Source organism: Anguilla rostrata, chromosome 18 (genome assembly GCF_018555375.3).
Source record: "Anguilla rostrata isolate EN2019 chromosome 18, ASM1855537v3, whole genome shotgun sequence".
In the NCBI taxonomy this organism is placed as follows: Eukaryota; Metazoa; Chordata; class Actinopteri; order Anguilliformes; family Anguillidae; genus Anguilla; species Anguilla rostrata.
Genome location: NC_057950.1, coordinates 23,723,935 through 23,739,618, shown reverse-complemented (window position 1 = coordinate 23,739,618; position 15,684 = coordinate 23,723,935). Strand labels below are relative to the sequence as shown.

The 15,684-nt window shown below is 44.5% G+C and overlaps 2 protein-coding genes across 5 annotated transcripts in view; one reads left to right on the top strand and one right to left on the bottom strand.

Annotated features, from left to right (window-relative positions):
- The window catches only part of khdrbs2 (KH domain containing, RNA binding, signal transduction associated 2), a 157,377-nt gene extending 154,172 nt beyond the window's left edge, over nt 1-3,205 (top strand). The window contains exon 12 of one of the 4 annotated variants that reach the window (XM_064317615.1): nt 2,581-3,205. The gene's annotated coding sequence lies outside the window, so the exon portion shown is untranslated. The remainder of the gene's footprint in view (nt 1-2,580) is intronic. The other 3 variants (XM_064317613.1, XM_064317617.1, XM_064317614.1) reach the window with 3 other exon arrangements.
- si:dkey-103j14.5 (isoaspartyl peptidase/L-asparaginase) overlaps nt 1-15,338 on the bottom strand; it is a 236,651-nt gene extending 221,313 nt beyond the window's left edge. The window contains exon 1 of the mRNA XM_064317171.1: nt 15,113-15,338. The gene's annotated coding sequence lies outside the window, so the exon portion shown is untranslated. The remainder of the gene's footprint in view (nt 1-15,112) is intronic.
- Between the last annotated feature and the right edge of the window lie 346 nt (nt 15,339-15,684).

Genomic DNA, 15,684 nt, shown 5'->3' with positions numbered 1-15,684 from the left:
GCCTAAATAAATAAACAAGCAAACGTAGTTTTCGAATGCAGTAAGTGTACTGGCGGCAGCATAAAAATAAAAAAATGCATAGACAGTAAGTATTTCACACCACGGAAAATACAGGCGTTCCTCGTTGTACATCTTTTATTTGCCAATTTAGAGTGGATGTGAAATCACCGTGGAAAAGACTTAAACACGCGTGTGTGTGGCATAGCAAAGTACACACTAAACAGGTCTTTGGAATGGCATTTGCGAAAGGCACCCTCATCCTCAAGACATCAAGGAGGTGCGTCCTCTATTGCATTTTATTTTCATAGCCGGAAACTGAAACGCAACAGAGCATCTGTTTTATAATCTGTTTTTAAGAACGTCGGGGTCTGCGGAGTGTGAACATTAGACGTGAAAATGCGGTTTGACCTTGTGATACATCTTTATGCCTTGGATGCTGCTATCTCGCCTGAGAGAACTACGCTATAGGCAAAGTGAATCTGATAATACGCTTTACAGTCGGTCCAATCGTTTCCTTTTTAATGCGCAATGCGTGCGAAACGCGCCTTTGATGTCAGAAAAGAATGGGGAAAATTTAAGAGGTCAGAGGCACCCCCCCTGCTGATGAAGACAGGTGGGTAGACCACCTGGGGTCTGGGCAGGAAATGGCTCATTAAATTAGAGCGCTCTCCTTCTGGGAGGTTGTGCTAACGTATGCCCTGGCTGTGTTCACAGCAGTTCAGTCAAACAAATCGCATTAAGTTCGTGCTTCTGAGCTGACGACGTAGGCACAGGCTCTGGCCTTTACGCCGAAGCGACTTTTAACGGCACTCAAATCCCCAGGAATGGTTTAGGATATCTATTATGGCCACGAGTAGATTAAGTTGCATTCCTTCCAACGCACAGCTGCGGCTCTTAAACCGAGGCAATAGGAAGCGTATATGATCTCCACCGAGTCTCACTCCTCTCACTCTCTCTCTCTTTTCCTCGCGAAGCTCGCCGAGAAACCTTTAAAGCTCCTCGGCCGAATCGCTTTACGAGGCCCGGGGCGAGCAGAGGCACAGCGCCGGCAGAGGAGCGCAAAGCCAACGCACCTCATTTTCGCTCCAGTCGAAACGTCTCCGCGCAGTAAAACGCGCTAAGCAGCTTCCCTCCGGCAGCGCTGGATGCTGGATTCATTCACATTTCTCAGAGTCTCTTTTAGATTTTACTACACCTGTATTGGCAGGCTATGACAGTTCTCCAACATTATTTGCCAGAGTTAATTACCTCGCTCCAGGTGCAACCTTTGGTGTCTGATGTGGGACCTCAACCAGCAATCCCCGATTACAAGCTTTCTGCACGCCACACATCTCAACACGACACACCATTTAACGTGCACACAAAACCTTAATTAACAAAATTAATTCATTAAAATAAATCAAAAATATTAACCGATCGTGGTCTTCAATCAAGACTAAGTAGAATCAAGTGCTTAGTGTTGGGCTAAAACAAAAACCTGCAGCCACACCGGTCAATTTTGCATAAGTTTTGACACCCCTGCTTTACAATGAGTTGATAAACAGTTCTGGTCCTGGAGAACCAGGAGTCTACTGGTTTTGTTTTTTCCTTAAGATCAGTGGCCAATTCAGACCCAAGAAACCAGGTGACCTGAGTTAACTGTGTAATCAACTGCTTTAACTGATCAATTGCTGTGCTACTCAAGTCCTGAGTAACAACACATACCCTGCAGCTCTCCATGACCAGGAGTGAGGACCACTGGCTCAAAGACATGCTTTTTGTAGCATGTAACCTTCCATCCATGTTTACCTTCCTTCCTGGCTCTCCCCATATTTAGATCAAATAATTATTTTCATAAATGTCTCAATTATAAACTCAATTGTACAATTTGTCACTTGACTGTGTCGTTGGAGTGCCTATGGGGACCCCTGGAAGGACACCACTGAAATACAAGTTTAAATCGCTGCAGGGCAGCGGTGGTGACAAACTGGGGGGCCTACTTATAATGCAGAGAGCACCTCATCCAAATTCTCCAGCACCAGTCAGACATACAGTAGAGGCGAAGTGCAGACTGTGGGTGCTGTCCAAGGTGCTGAAGTACAGCCTTACAAGTAGCTGGCGCTGTTCACCTTGCTCTGCAATGACTCTGGTTCGGTCCATGCACCTGAAGGACGGCGCTATGGTGCGTGCGCTCTCCAAGGCCCCCCAAGGATTATGCTACGATTTTGCCGCCGTCTGTGGTTCCCCGCGCCGCCCGATCTCCTGAAAGACTATCAGGACGGCGAAGGTCGCTGCAGCTCTGCTAGTGAAACTCACTCGGCTCAACAGCACTGTAATGACCTGCTTCTGTTTACTGTGCCGTTCTGTTCATTACACTGTTCTCCACCCTCCTCGCTCGCTCTGCACCTTTCTCGCTCTCAGCGTCTGACAAACGACGGTGCGTTTTAACGACAGCGGTTTGATTCCACTTCCTAATGGAAAATGTTTCTGAAGCCGCGTGCTGCCAACGCGTTGCTTGTCTTCCGCGTTCCGTGTCGCTCGCTGCACAGCTGCATTTGCATAATTAATTTTTTTTTTTTTTCCGTCTTCTCCCCGTTGCAGACGGCGAAAGACCAACATGGCTGTTCGAGGCTGATCTTCAGACGGAGCGGGCGACGGCGGGATCTGCTCGACTGCAGCCGAGCGAACGAAGAAGCCGACCAAACAAACACGCCTTTTCTTTCCCTGTACACCGCAACAGAAAGAAAATAAGACAGAAAATACCAGCAAAGGGCAAGCAAATTCCACTCCTATGCACTCGAGATGTAAATAGTTTGTAATCAATTTTTTCCAAATCAATTATTTTGTCTACCGTTGTGCCCAACAGTTTTTTGACCTCTATCAGTCAATACCTTTCACTGCTGCGCGACCAGTTGTGCTGAGGTTGTGTGTCAAAAAGGGCTACTGCGATATCAATAAAAATGACTCACTCAAAATTGCTTGCGTTCTTATGGGAAATTCCTTTGAAGAAGTACACATTCATAAAGCAGCTGCCAATCATTTGGATGGGAGCTTTTCACAATGTCACAGGGAATTTTATTTCCACCATTAAACCTTTTGTACGCTCACACACAAAGAATTATCATGAGAAAGTATTTTGCTCCCGATTCTTACAAATGCATTTAGTACCGTTATAGCCGGTGGCAACCGCTGTTAATTAACCACTGTTAAATAACTATTAATAACCCTATTAATTAAGCAACCTCCACAATAAGAATGAAGAGTACAGCCGATTCCCTTTTCAAAGGCTGTTAGCTGGGGACCTGCGTCTTTAGCTCAGTGAGCCAATCATATGTCTCATTTTGCAGTGCAGCCTGGGAAGGTTTCATATGCAAAACATTCCACATTATACAGAGCACTAGCAGTGTGAACAGTAAGACATTACACAATTGTGTTACACAGACCACTAGCAGTGTGAACAGTAAGACATTACACATTTGTGTTACACAGAGCACTAGCAGTGTGAACAGTAAGACATTACACATTTGTGTTATGTTACACAGAGCACTAGCAGTGTGAACTGTAAGACATTATGCACTTGTGTTACACAGAGCACTAGCAGTGTGAACTGTAAGACATTACACACTTATACAGAGCACTAGCAGTGTGAACAGTAAGACATTACACACTTGTGTTACACAGAGCACTAGCAGTGTGAACAGTAAGACATTACACACTTGTGTTACACAGAGCACTAGCAGTGTGAACTGTAAGACATTACACACTTATACAGAGCACTAGCAGTGTGAACTGTAAGACATTATACATTTGTGTTATGTTACACAGAGCACTAGCAGTGTGAACTGTAAGACATTATGCACTTGTGTTACACAGAGCACTAGCAGTGTGAACAGTAAGACATTACACACTTGTGTTACACAGAGCACTAGCAGTGTGAACTGTAAGACATTATGCACTTGTGTTACACAGAGCACTAGCAGTGTGAACTGTAAGACATTACACACTTATACAGAGCACTAGCAGTGTGAACAGTCAGTAGCGGTGTGTCAGTTTGACAGATATGAAAGTGAGTTCAGCACAGTGAGATCACGGGGGCTTGTTCCAGCACCGCACAAAGCACGTCTGACACAACACGTCTGAAACAAGGTCAGAGCCAGCGGGACCCAGGAAAACTGCAGCGGAGGGACATGGAGACTCTGCTTTACAGCAGAGCAGCTTTTCATAACTCACACGCCTCACGTTGCGCTAGTGCCCGGGACGCTAGGAGCTAGCCTGAAACATGGCTGAGAAAATGCACTCCACCCGCAGATGCTATCTGCCAAGCCTTCTCCCACCCCATATATTACCCATATCATCGGGTGATGTTTCTACTCTCTCCCCCCCCCCTCCCCTCCGCACCCCCATCCCTCCTGCGCTAGACTGATGTCACACCCTGTTTACAAAACCAGCCTGTCAGCCGTGCCGCAGGAAAACACCTGCCTGTCAGTCAGACGCCGTTACTGACATCACTCCCGGCAGGGCGAATGATAATGAGCGATGATGTCAGCGGTCTCGCGTGCAGAAAGCTCTGATTTACGGCGCCGTGCGCGACGCGTGCGAGCTGTTGTTCCACCTGCGACTTCCTGCGCACATTACTGCACGTGTGCAGTTCGCTTTTATCACCGGCGGGACTGAAGATACGAAGACTTGGTCCTCCAGATATGAACATTTAGTTTGGTAGTCGTAACTGAGCCGTTACAGTTTCAACACATGAAAAATTTCTACTATGAAAAATCAAACATATGCTGCCATAATTATATTGAATAATAATCAGTTGTCTGCGGTAGACTTAATTTGAGACAATGTGAGAACACACGTTTGTTCAATGAGCGGTTTTAACACTGCATAAACATAATTATTGCTGGAAGAAACATAATGCACTTACGAAGCTGGCATAGCCATCAGATTGCTGCTATAGCATTAGTGGTATACATAACCGCAATACAACATTACTGTGCAATATCCACAGGCATTACTGATATGCATTGCCACAGCGCATTACTGATATGCATTACCACAGCGCATTACTGATATGCATTGCCACAGCGCATTACTGATATGCATTACCACAGCGCATTACTGATATGCATTACCACAGCGCATTACTGATATGCATTACCACAGCGCATTACTGATATGCATTACCCAGCCTTACTGATGCATTGCACAGCGCATTACTGATATGCATTACCACAGCGCATTACTGATATGCATTACCACAGCGCATTACTGATATGCATTGCCACAGCGCATTACTGATGTGCACTGCCACAGCGCATTACTGATATGCATTACTGCGTTAACACACTGTAACCACCATTTCTGTTGAGTGGTTCTTGTTATCCTGTATGACTGACAGGAATGCTTGAACGAAGAGCCATCCGCCCTCCTCTCGGATTCGTTTAACTTATGCGATCCTACGCGCACGGCCCGATGAATCCACTCCTGCGAGAGGTGGGTTTGTTTTTCCCGGTGCGAATGGAACAAATTGTCAAATGTGTACATAGTGATGCGTATCACTTCTCATTTTGACAGAAGGCCTGCGTGTTGAAACAGACTGGCCCATTGTAAATATCGCTCTGTTGTCTGCGAGAACTCATTACTGTTCGACATGTTCCAGAGCACCGAGTTCATGACTGAAGCTAATTCAGGACAGCGCAACCATAATCAAGGCTGCTGCCCTTGAGATAAGCCTGAAACAAAATAAAAAAGGCATCGATATTGCAGTCACATATTCCGTTAAGCGTTGGCTATCTGCGAACAACCACCTGCGGTTAATGGGAGAATCACTGAACCAGAGCTGTTCAAATGCTTTGCTTCGCCAACATTACCTCAAGACATTAGAAAAAAACGCATCAGATAAATAAAATACCCACACTGCAAAAGGGTTGATTATTGCAATGTGCTCCGTAGTTTCCCTTCTCAATCACTCCACGGGGTCCAGCATGGATTATAAAAATCCTGCTGCCAGGATTTGCATCACAAGCCAACACAACACAGGCCCACTTCACTCCTGTCCTACCACTTGAGCCCCAGCTGCCCGTCAAATTCAAAATTAATTTTAAAATCTTGATCTTGTCTTGGAAGGTCTTGATACTGGCACTGCCTTCCTACAAAATCACTGCTGTCCTGGCTAAGTACATCTCAACATCTTCGGTCAAGCAACACCAGAACATAAGACATCCCTCATCTCACAACACAATAAAACTTAAGCTTCATGGCCAAGGGATGACATAACAATTATAGGACAAAAAATAACTTGGTAGGACCAAGGCAATTATTGAGGGGGGTGGGGCTTTTTTCCCCATCATGTGATTACCCCTTCACTGCACACTATGCTGAATCTCGAATTTTATTTAATTAGGAAAAAAAAAAGATTATCATCAAATTAAATTTCTGTTATTTACAGTCGAAGCCCGATAGAGGCACCGATTCAATTAATTGTGTCTGCGAAAGCAAAGCAAGACATTGATCACAGCCTTGTTTCGGTGATTATTTTGTCTTTGCTCGGGCTGAATCGGCGCTTACACTGTGCTGTTCGTGGGTGCAGCAGTGACAACCGCGCAGAATGACATTCCGGTAATTACAACGGAATTGCTTTTCTCCCCACCCTCAAATTAACTGTTGAGACTTTTCAAATGCAAAGCTAAGTGGCTTTTCGAGTGCAGAAATAGACAAAACATTTAATATTCGGTGCTAGACAACGGTTTTGCCATCAGCCGTCAAGTCCTTGAACATGCGCTCTTCATAGACCAGTTAATTAATTCCGTTTGTTTTAGATTATTATTGAAAGATTCCGCCCACCTCTCATCTCACTCTCCGGGTTGTCATGGAGAAATCTGGCACAGGAGATTGGCGGTTTTCTGGTGCAAGTCTTTAATAATGTAAAGCAGTCTGGGGGTGACAGTTCAAACACACAACGCTCTCCCACGGCAGATAAACTACACAAAGTTTAAACAGTCGCTCTGGCTTGATGAACACAAATGGAAGTAAACCGCTTTCATCACCGAACCTTAAAAGGCGTTGAACCCAGACAGAATTTTTGATGAAACGGTTGTCAGTAGTTGAGTCCTTGACATGTTTTGATGCACGTTTTTTATTTTGTGGGGGGGGAGGGGGGGGAGGGGGAGTTGCTCTCCGTTCGATTTAGGAAGTTGACAGAGCAAGCTTGACAGTTGACAGTTTATGGCAGCATAGTTTCATGTGAATTTTTCCACTGCTCTGACAAAAATCTTGGCTCTCTTCTGTACCCACCTAGTTTTTGTTTTTTGGTTTTGTTTTGTTTTGTTTTGTTTCATTTATAATAATATCTCATTCCTTTTCCCTGTATCGGCCACCCCAGCATTATCACCCCAAAACTATGAGAAGCAATTTGAAAAGCAATTTGAAAAGCAGTTCACCTCAGCTGTTCGTATTTGGGGGAATGACATGCCTTGCTGCATGGTGTCTCCAGTTGCTTTGTCATTTTTGAATATCTGTTGGGTCTCTGTGTCCACCAGCTGTGCAGAACCGCAGAAGTATTCCTGTTTATTTGAATTTGGTTTGACGAACAAAACAACCCCCACCCTTTGAATCAGGATATGTGTCGTCAAGATCACAGATCCCCCACTTCATGTTACGAATTTGTACTGTAATTTAACTTGAAATGTCTGGCTCAGTGTTCTCCAAGCATAAATTAGATTTGATTATCTGAGACACATGTTTTAAAAGTAAATTACAAACCTGAACCTACCAACATGTAAGCTCACTGTGATTGCTTTAGTGCCAAAGCTACAGCCTCCAAACTATATGTGGAGCCACAGAAATTTGCTAATGCCCTAGAAAGTCAGCTGTCAGTGAACCTAATACTGTGGCTAGCAAATCAATGTTAGCTATTAACCAGATTATGGAAATGAGGTAGCTAGCGGTGTAAATATGATCTTCCCAGCATCCATAACATTTTATGTTACATTATTTTTCATTTCTCAAATGCAAATATTAATACAAATGAAACAATGCACCCGTCGTCCTCACAGGTGAAGCAAGAGCGGCCTTAGCACTCCCAGAATGTTCTGTAAAATAGATAAATAAAGAAGTTTTAACAGGTAATTTACTCTGAATTGTGTGGAGAGCTGGAGAGCTGCCTCTCTGCCTGACGGTGAGTTTGTTTGACTCCGTCTGCAGTCTGAGAATAGATTCAGGAAGGCGGTGGGTTGGGCGCGGACCGGCGTACCACGCACGGCGAAGAACAGCGATCAGCGAGCGCGTCACACGCGTCCCCGCGCGCTGACAGATGCAGATGTGCCGAGCCGCCCACTCGCGTGTCAGAACCGCCCCCCTCCGTCTCCGCTGAAGACACCTGAACGCAGGTGCTCCCGCGCCAAACCCACCACGGGTTCGGGGGGTAATGAATCCAAACGCGGGGAGGCACCCGCCCCCTGGGGGCCTGGAGCTGGGCGACCACCGATTCAGAGCTGCAGACCGCGGTGTGTTATTCAGGCACGGAGCAGTCTGACTTATCTCAGCGCGTTCCGCGGCTCCTCGTTAAATATTTCTACATTTTGAGCCATATCGTCCGTTCACTTGGCGGGGAATTACATACATTTTCCAAGTTAAGTGCCCCAGTCAAGAGTGCTTCAGCAGTACTGCTCTCTCTCTGATGTGTGTTCAGTTCTGAGCGCTGTGCCGTATCGCTGCTCTCTCTCTGATGTGTGTTCAGTTCTGAGCGCTGTGCTGTATCGCTGCTCTCTCTCTGATGTGTGTTCAGTTCTGAGCACTGTGCTGTATCGCTGCTCTCTCTCTGATGAGTGTTCAGTTCTGAGCGCTGTGCCGTATCGCTGCTCTCTCTCTGATGAGGGTTCAGTTCTGAGCGCTGTGCTGTATCGTTGCAGCCTCTCTGATGAGTGTTCAGTTCTGAGCACTGTGCTGTATCGCTGCTCTCTCTCTGATGAGGGTTCAGTTCTGAGCACTGTGCTGTATCGCTGCTCTCTCTCTGATGAGGGTTCAGTTCTGAGCGCTGTGCTGTATCGCTGCAGCCTCTCTGATGAGTGTTCAGTTCTGAGCGCTGTGCTGTATCTCTGCTCTCTCTCTGATGTGTGTTCAGTTCTGAGCACTGTGCTGTATCGCTGCTCTCTCTCTGATGAGGGTTCAGTTCTGAGCACTGTGCTGTATCGCTGCTCTCTATCTGATGAGTGTTCAGTTCTGAGCACTGTGCTGTATCGCTGCAGCCTCTCTGATGAGTGTTCAGTTCTGAGCGCTGTGCTGTATCGCTGCTCTCTCTCTGATGTGTGTTCAGTTCTGAGCGCTGTGCTGTATCGCTGCTCTCTCTCTGATGAGTGTTCAGTTCTGAGCACTGTGCTGTATCGCTGCTCTCTCTCTGATGTGTGTTCAGTTCTGAGCACTGTGCTGTATTGCTGCTCTCTCTCTGATGAGTGTTCAGTTCTGAGCACTGTGCCGTATCGCTGCTCTCTCTCTGATGAGGGTTCAGTGAGTGAATGACTGACTGACTGACTGACTGAGTGACAAAGTGCGTGTGAAATGGTGAATATTTACAGCCAGCATTGATAGCTCATGGCAAATCCCATTTCCTTCGTGGGGTTAATATGAAAAGGGTATGCAAATATGAGTGGGCTCCGGTGGGTTTGAGAGGTAAATGAGACACTACACGCTCAGCTGAATATAAAGTGAAAAAGTTCTGAGATCCTCTCCACTGTTAGAATTGAATCCCCCCCCACCCCTCCCCCTCCCCCTCCAAAACAAAAAGGTGTGAATGGTGCAGGAAAGGGACGTCTTGCGCCTTGATGAGATTCACAGTGTGTAATTATCACCGTCTGTTCCTCATCATGGATTCTCACAACTGCACTTTTTGCTCCACCCCCATGCTCCACACACCAGGACACACATTCACCCACTCCCTTTACAGCTCTATCACACAGACATTCACCATTCTCCCATTAATACAGGGCTCTGACAGGGTGTGGAAAATACACGCACACAAACGATCAACCTCAGAATAAACACACACATGCGTGCGCACACAAACACGCACACACAGAAACAAATACGTGCACACACAAAGACACACATGTGCACAGATAAACCAACACACACACACCCACTGTATCACTCAAGGCAGAACCATACTGAACAGAATGCTGATCAGGAACAGGCTACTTGTATTTGACGATATGAAGTCAGATGTTCTCATTTGGTGGCTGGACCTGGGCTTCTACTCTACATACACAATAACTTAGAGAGAGGCATCAGGAGCAGAAGGGTTTATCATCATGATGACAAAGCTAAACAGAGGCTGTGCAGTTCTTCAAATAGATTCTGGTTTGTAGCGACCAAACAGAACAGGACATGAGGTGGTCATGTTTATTGATCAAGACACAAATAATATGATACACTTTTGTCTAGTGTCTAGTGACGTGTCTTGTAATTTTAAAAGTTTATCTTTTCCCTAAGAGCAAAGTTCTGCGGTGTCCCCCATCCTTTTCCTCTCCCAATTTAGAATGGCCAGTCATTAGCATACCCACACCCCATCATTAACATCTTATGGGGGGGGGGGGAATGTAGGCCAAATGCACGTTAAAGATTCAAGAGGTTTTATCATTTTATCAACAAGCTGAGGAATGTGTACACTTTCTGCCTCCTCCCCCTCAGACGCCAGAACATTCTGGGCCATCATGCCACGCGCATCTCGAACACGGCAATAAATTCACATTCGCTCGTTTATCCCTACACGTGTCGAGCCTCAGACTAATTAGCATCATCGCCGTGGTTACAGCGAGCGGCCTGGCGCCGCTTTACGGCCACACGTCGGCCGATTTTCACGCACGGCTACGCAGACCGTGGGGGAACGCAGAGCACCTCTCCATTAAATACCCTCGACTTAGCTTATAGAAGAAGCGGATTCAGCTCAACAAAACCGGCTCTGTTTAAACACTGACTCTGTGTAATTCGAGACGGACTTGGAAAATGACGCGCTAGCCAGTCTTATTAGCGTTTGATAGCATTGTGCCATTCGCTCTGAGCAAAGGCCGCTAGCCTGTTAGCTTCCTCCTGAGGAGGCTGGAGGGCAGCTGATCAATTTTTCAGTCACCTGGTGGAACTCCCTGCCCAGGCCAATCACAGACTCAAAACTCCACACACCTGTCTTTGTAGTCTTTGCTCTGTAATTGTTTTTAAGTCTGGCATTTGTCTCATCCTTAGAAACTGCTTTGAGGTGCTCTAGGATCTGAAGACACAATAAAAATCAATAAAATAAAAATCAATGTCGACCAGAATCCCTAGACGGGCATTCATCTTCTGCAGAGCACTAAATTAAACTTTTCAAGCCATAATAAAATAAAATAATAATAATATCTTTAAAAAAATGAAGAATGTTATGGAACATGCAGCTATTGTTTCCAGTTACTCTCATTAAGACAAATACTATGCTTAAATACTATCAATTACTATCTCTAATGAATAACATGTTTACAGGAGAAGTCGATGATCAGCGATCATCTGGTAATGTACATGTAGATTACAGGCCTGAAGACCCAGGCTCTCTCTGATTACAGGCAATGAATCCATACACTGTACCGCATAATCACTTAATTATGAAATAAATATTGATCATTTTTTATCAGCACTCAATACAAAAATGCAGACACACAGCCAAGAGGTTATTTTTCATTAATGAAAAGTGAGTACCGCTTTCTTATTGTATTCCACCAGGGGGGAAGTAGGTGCTGAATTTGTCTACAGACGCCAGTAATCATAAGCTTCAAATGAAGCATATTAAACAAACACACCGCCTCATTCATTTATATTGCTTTACACGTTATTGGACAGTGCATCTCCCGTGTCATTACATTTCATTATTTCTAAGTATGACATTGAAATAAAAAGCAATTTTCTGCAGTGGGAGGCAAAAACACAAGTCTGAATAATCTATATTTTATGAGAACATATGCATTAAAAGCACGTAAAGTTAACAGTATACTGGGGGACGCATAAAAAAGAAGAAGTGCGGAAATAAATAGGACAAATATTCAAACGATTCATTTCGCTCGAGAGACCTCTAAAATGTCCGCTGTCTGTTAATGACCTTGCTTCAGAGCAAGGCACACATTCAGAACATCACTAAAACAGTTCTCCGAGGAGAAATACCATGTTCACCAACTACAGGTAGGCGCAGCAATTCAACAAATGAGGTGATAATCAGACGTGTCATGGAGTGCTAAGCGCTGCTATTAGACCCCATGCCATGTCGCTAATGGGCTAGGCAAGAGCAAATCTTAAAAACACAGATAACATGTTCTATCTGAGTGTTGTAAAAGCAGGAAGCAATCGTTGCTTTTCTTTTTTCTTTTTCAACCCACTGAAGAACTTTCTTGGTGCTGTTTGTTTTTCCAGTTACTCTGAAATTTCCCCCGCCTCTGAGGTCCACAGAACTTCTGTGTCTTTTATAAGATGGCTGAAATTCTGCAGTTCATCATAATGAAGCCCTATATTCGTCCCAAAAGCACCCTGATCAGGGCTTGATGTCCGCAGTCTTTATTCATTGTGTGGCATATTTTGAATCAGAAACGAGCCCCGAGTTCCCATTTACCATCTCATTCGGCCATTTCCCCAGCCGCTCACATTAATACATTGTTTTGCGTCCGTTGAACAAAAACCCAGCATCTTACAGGTACAAAATAGAGAGGAGCCTTGTGAATGTACACTCACACTTTAAACCAGCTGCACGACTGAGGACTGTAACAACAACCATATTATTCAGGACACCAGTCAACCAATCAATTGGACAAACTGTCTATCTGCCTTTCTCTATGTCATATTTTCAGAGATTGTAAATAAATAGGCATTGATAGATTCGATAGATTCCATATGTGTCAGAGGGTTTGGATGGGTAGAGCAGTAGATGGGTAGAGAGGGGGATGTGGTGTTGAGGTGCAGAGTCTTAAACTTTGTTCAGTTGGAATGCCTTATCTGTACCTCATACTCTGTGTAAGACATTTCTTACTCGTTTATGCATTTAGTTATGTGTTAGTTATGAGTAACATTTGTGATGCATTTCAATATCAGAGGGTTACATAAGGTTTAATTACGTATATTAAAGAAGATACTTTCATTCTTGTGCCATCTTGAGTTTGTCTACTGTTAGCCTATTACTTACTAGGAGATATCTCACATGCGTACAGAACAATAAAGGAAGAACAAAGCCAACTTTTGCAGGTGAGAATGGATGAGGCTAGCATGTGTCTGCATCTTTAATACCCATAGCTGGCTCTGGTGGAACCGATGAACTTCTCTGCTAATTATAATATTTATTGTGCAGGGGTAGGGGCTGAGGAGCAAATGTGCCCACCCACCCCCCACCCTCAAATGTCAAACTCACTCCTACGCCCCTGATTATAGCAAATCATTTTGAAAATAAAATGTCAAAAACTCTTGATGGCCTCCGCAGCCAAAAAATGTTGTCATGGAAAATGGAATGAACCCAGGTCATGTCTCCAACAAATGGAAAAGAAAATAGTCATATTCGAACAAAATCCCAAACAGCTTTGAGTCTACCCATTTCTCAGCGCATAATGGCACAGCAGCGTCCAAGCAATGCGAGAAAAACGCAAGAAAAATATCCATCAACGTCATGCTCTTATGTACATATCTCATGACGGGGAGGAAGGAAATGCATGCAATGTTCTGTCATAGCTTTTCTGTACTTAAAACCATGGATTCTGTGGTAACCATACTATGTGAATACTGTGAAACTATCACATTCAAGAGATTCTTCGAATCTCAAAACACGTCTCGAAAGAGGCCGTGAGCCCAAGACACATTACGCACATTACGTGGACCACGACAAGTTCCTGGAAACCCTCGTGAAACTCAGGGCGCTCTTCAAGAGATAAATGAATTGAACTTCTTGAAGTAAGAGCCATTTTAAACTCTGGACTCGTAGTCCCGAGAACGCAGCGGGTTTAAAGTGAAGCATCTCTGAACCCGCAAGCAGTATTTGCGCGTCCCTTGAAACCATTTACATACCGCCTTTCAAAAACCAGAGCGCTTTGTTTTGGAACTAACTCCCATTAACGGGCTGAAAAGGGTGGCTGAAGCCCACCCCGCTCCAGATATCGCCGAATTATGACCAGCTTCACTTCCCTTCGCCGCGGGGAAATGTTCCCGCGGTCTTCAGCGCGAGCCGTGAAGTCGATTAGCGGCTCGCGCTGACCCCGGCTCGTCGATACGGCAACCCCCCGGAGCCATGCTTCCTTTGCTTTGTCTCCAACAAAAGCGCCGCGCCTAATTTTCACGAACGGAATAGAAATAAAAAGGATGTATTGTGGAACTGTAACGAGGAGTGCTTTCACATCCCCCCCCCTCCCCACCACCTGCCTTTTTACCTTGTGTTCTTCTCAGCGGGTGTGCTATTTTCATTTCGGCTTGAAAGCCTGTTATGGGGGGTTTTTTTAAGCATTGCTTTGGACTGTACCAACCAGTGGCAAACACACTGTACCGTGCTCAGCGGCCAACCTTCTGATAAACAGCTAGCGTATAGTGGAGGTAGTCAGCTTGGGTGTGGGGAAACTGGCCTATTTTCATATCCCAATCTTGACTTCAATGACTTTAATTAAAATTGTAATATAGATATTGGGGGATATAAAGATATAAAGCAAGGCAGACAATGCATTACAGGATTAGGTGATGGTACCCAGGGAACATTTTTTTGTTGTGACAAGATAGTAAAAAGTGAGTGAGAAGCCATCTACATTCAGGTGAAAAGCAGGCTACATTTGCTTGAAAACTGAAAGTTATCTAGCTGACTAGAATGTAGCCAGGCTACATACATGGGTAAAACCTGAGCTATGTTGGGCTAGTCTATTCATGTAACAATGTCTCTCAACCTAGATTTCCACCCCTCTAGTTGTTTAGATTCTGGCTTTCCCTCCCTGGATACATGCACAAATTCTGAGGAAGGAACGGAGTAGCAATATCACCAAAGAAGAAAAACAAATATCCTTCCAGTCACAAAGACCTCGCAATGATCTAAAACAAACCTAATCAATACGCAAAAAGGAAAAGAAACCATGCAGCCGAAAATATAAAAACCCAGGAGTCCTACCTGTTCCACACGTCCTTGAGAAGGAAGGTTGTAATCCAAATAGTTTCATTAAAAAAATAAGTAGCAGCTACTTAAATAAACATATTCCTTTGAAGAGGATGGTAAGTAGGTATACTGATGTGAAGTTAAAGTAGTTCATTTCTGATGAACAAATGGTGTAGGCCTAATCTCCATTTCTGAGGAGAGCGTTTGGTATAATAAATCTCCTTCAGGCGCTCTCCAAGGCAGCCACGGTAGGGCCCAAACAGCCACACCCAAACCTGGCCACAGACATTCTATTTACAGGCCAGATGTTCAGCTTGGTGTGTTTACGACTGAGAATTCAGCCATTGTTAAAGCTTTGTCACTTTGAATAGCTCGTTTGTGTTGAACATTCATGAAGTGGTGTTGTCAAAGACAACATCTACGCAGCACACCAATGCAGATAGCATCAAAGCCAGTTTCAGTTTCATGAAAATACTTTTTATCAGTTTATTAAATTAATGTTATCCATAAACTTAATAAACAGGTATATCTACATAAATATAATCACCACTTTTCATTTTTATTTAATGATCTTGTTTCTTGCTGTT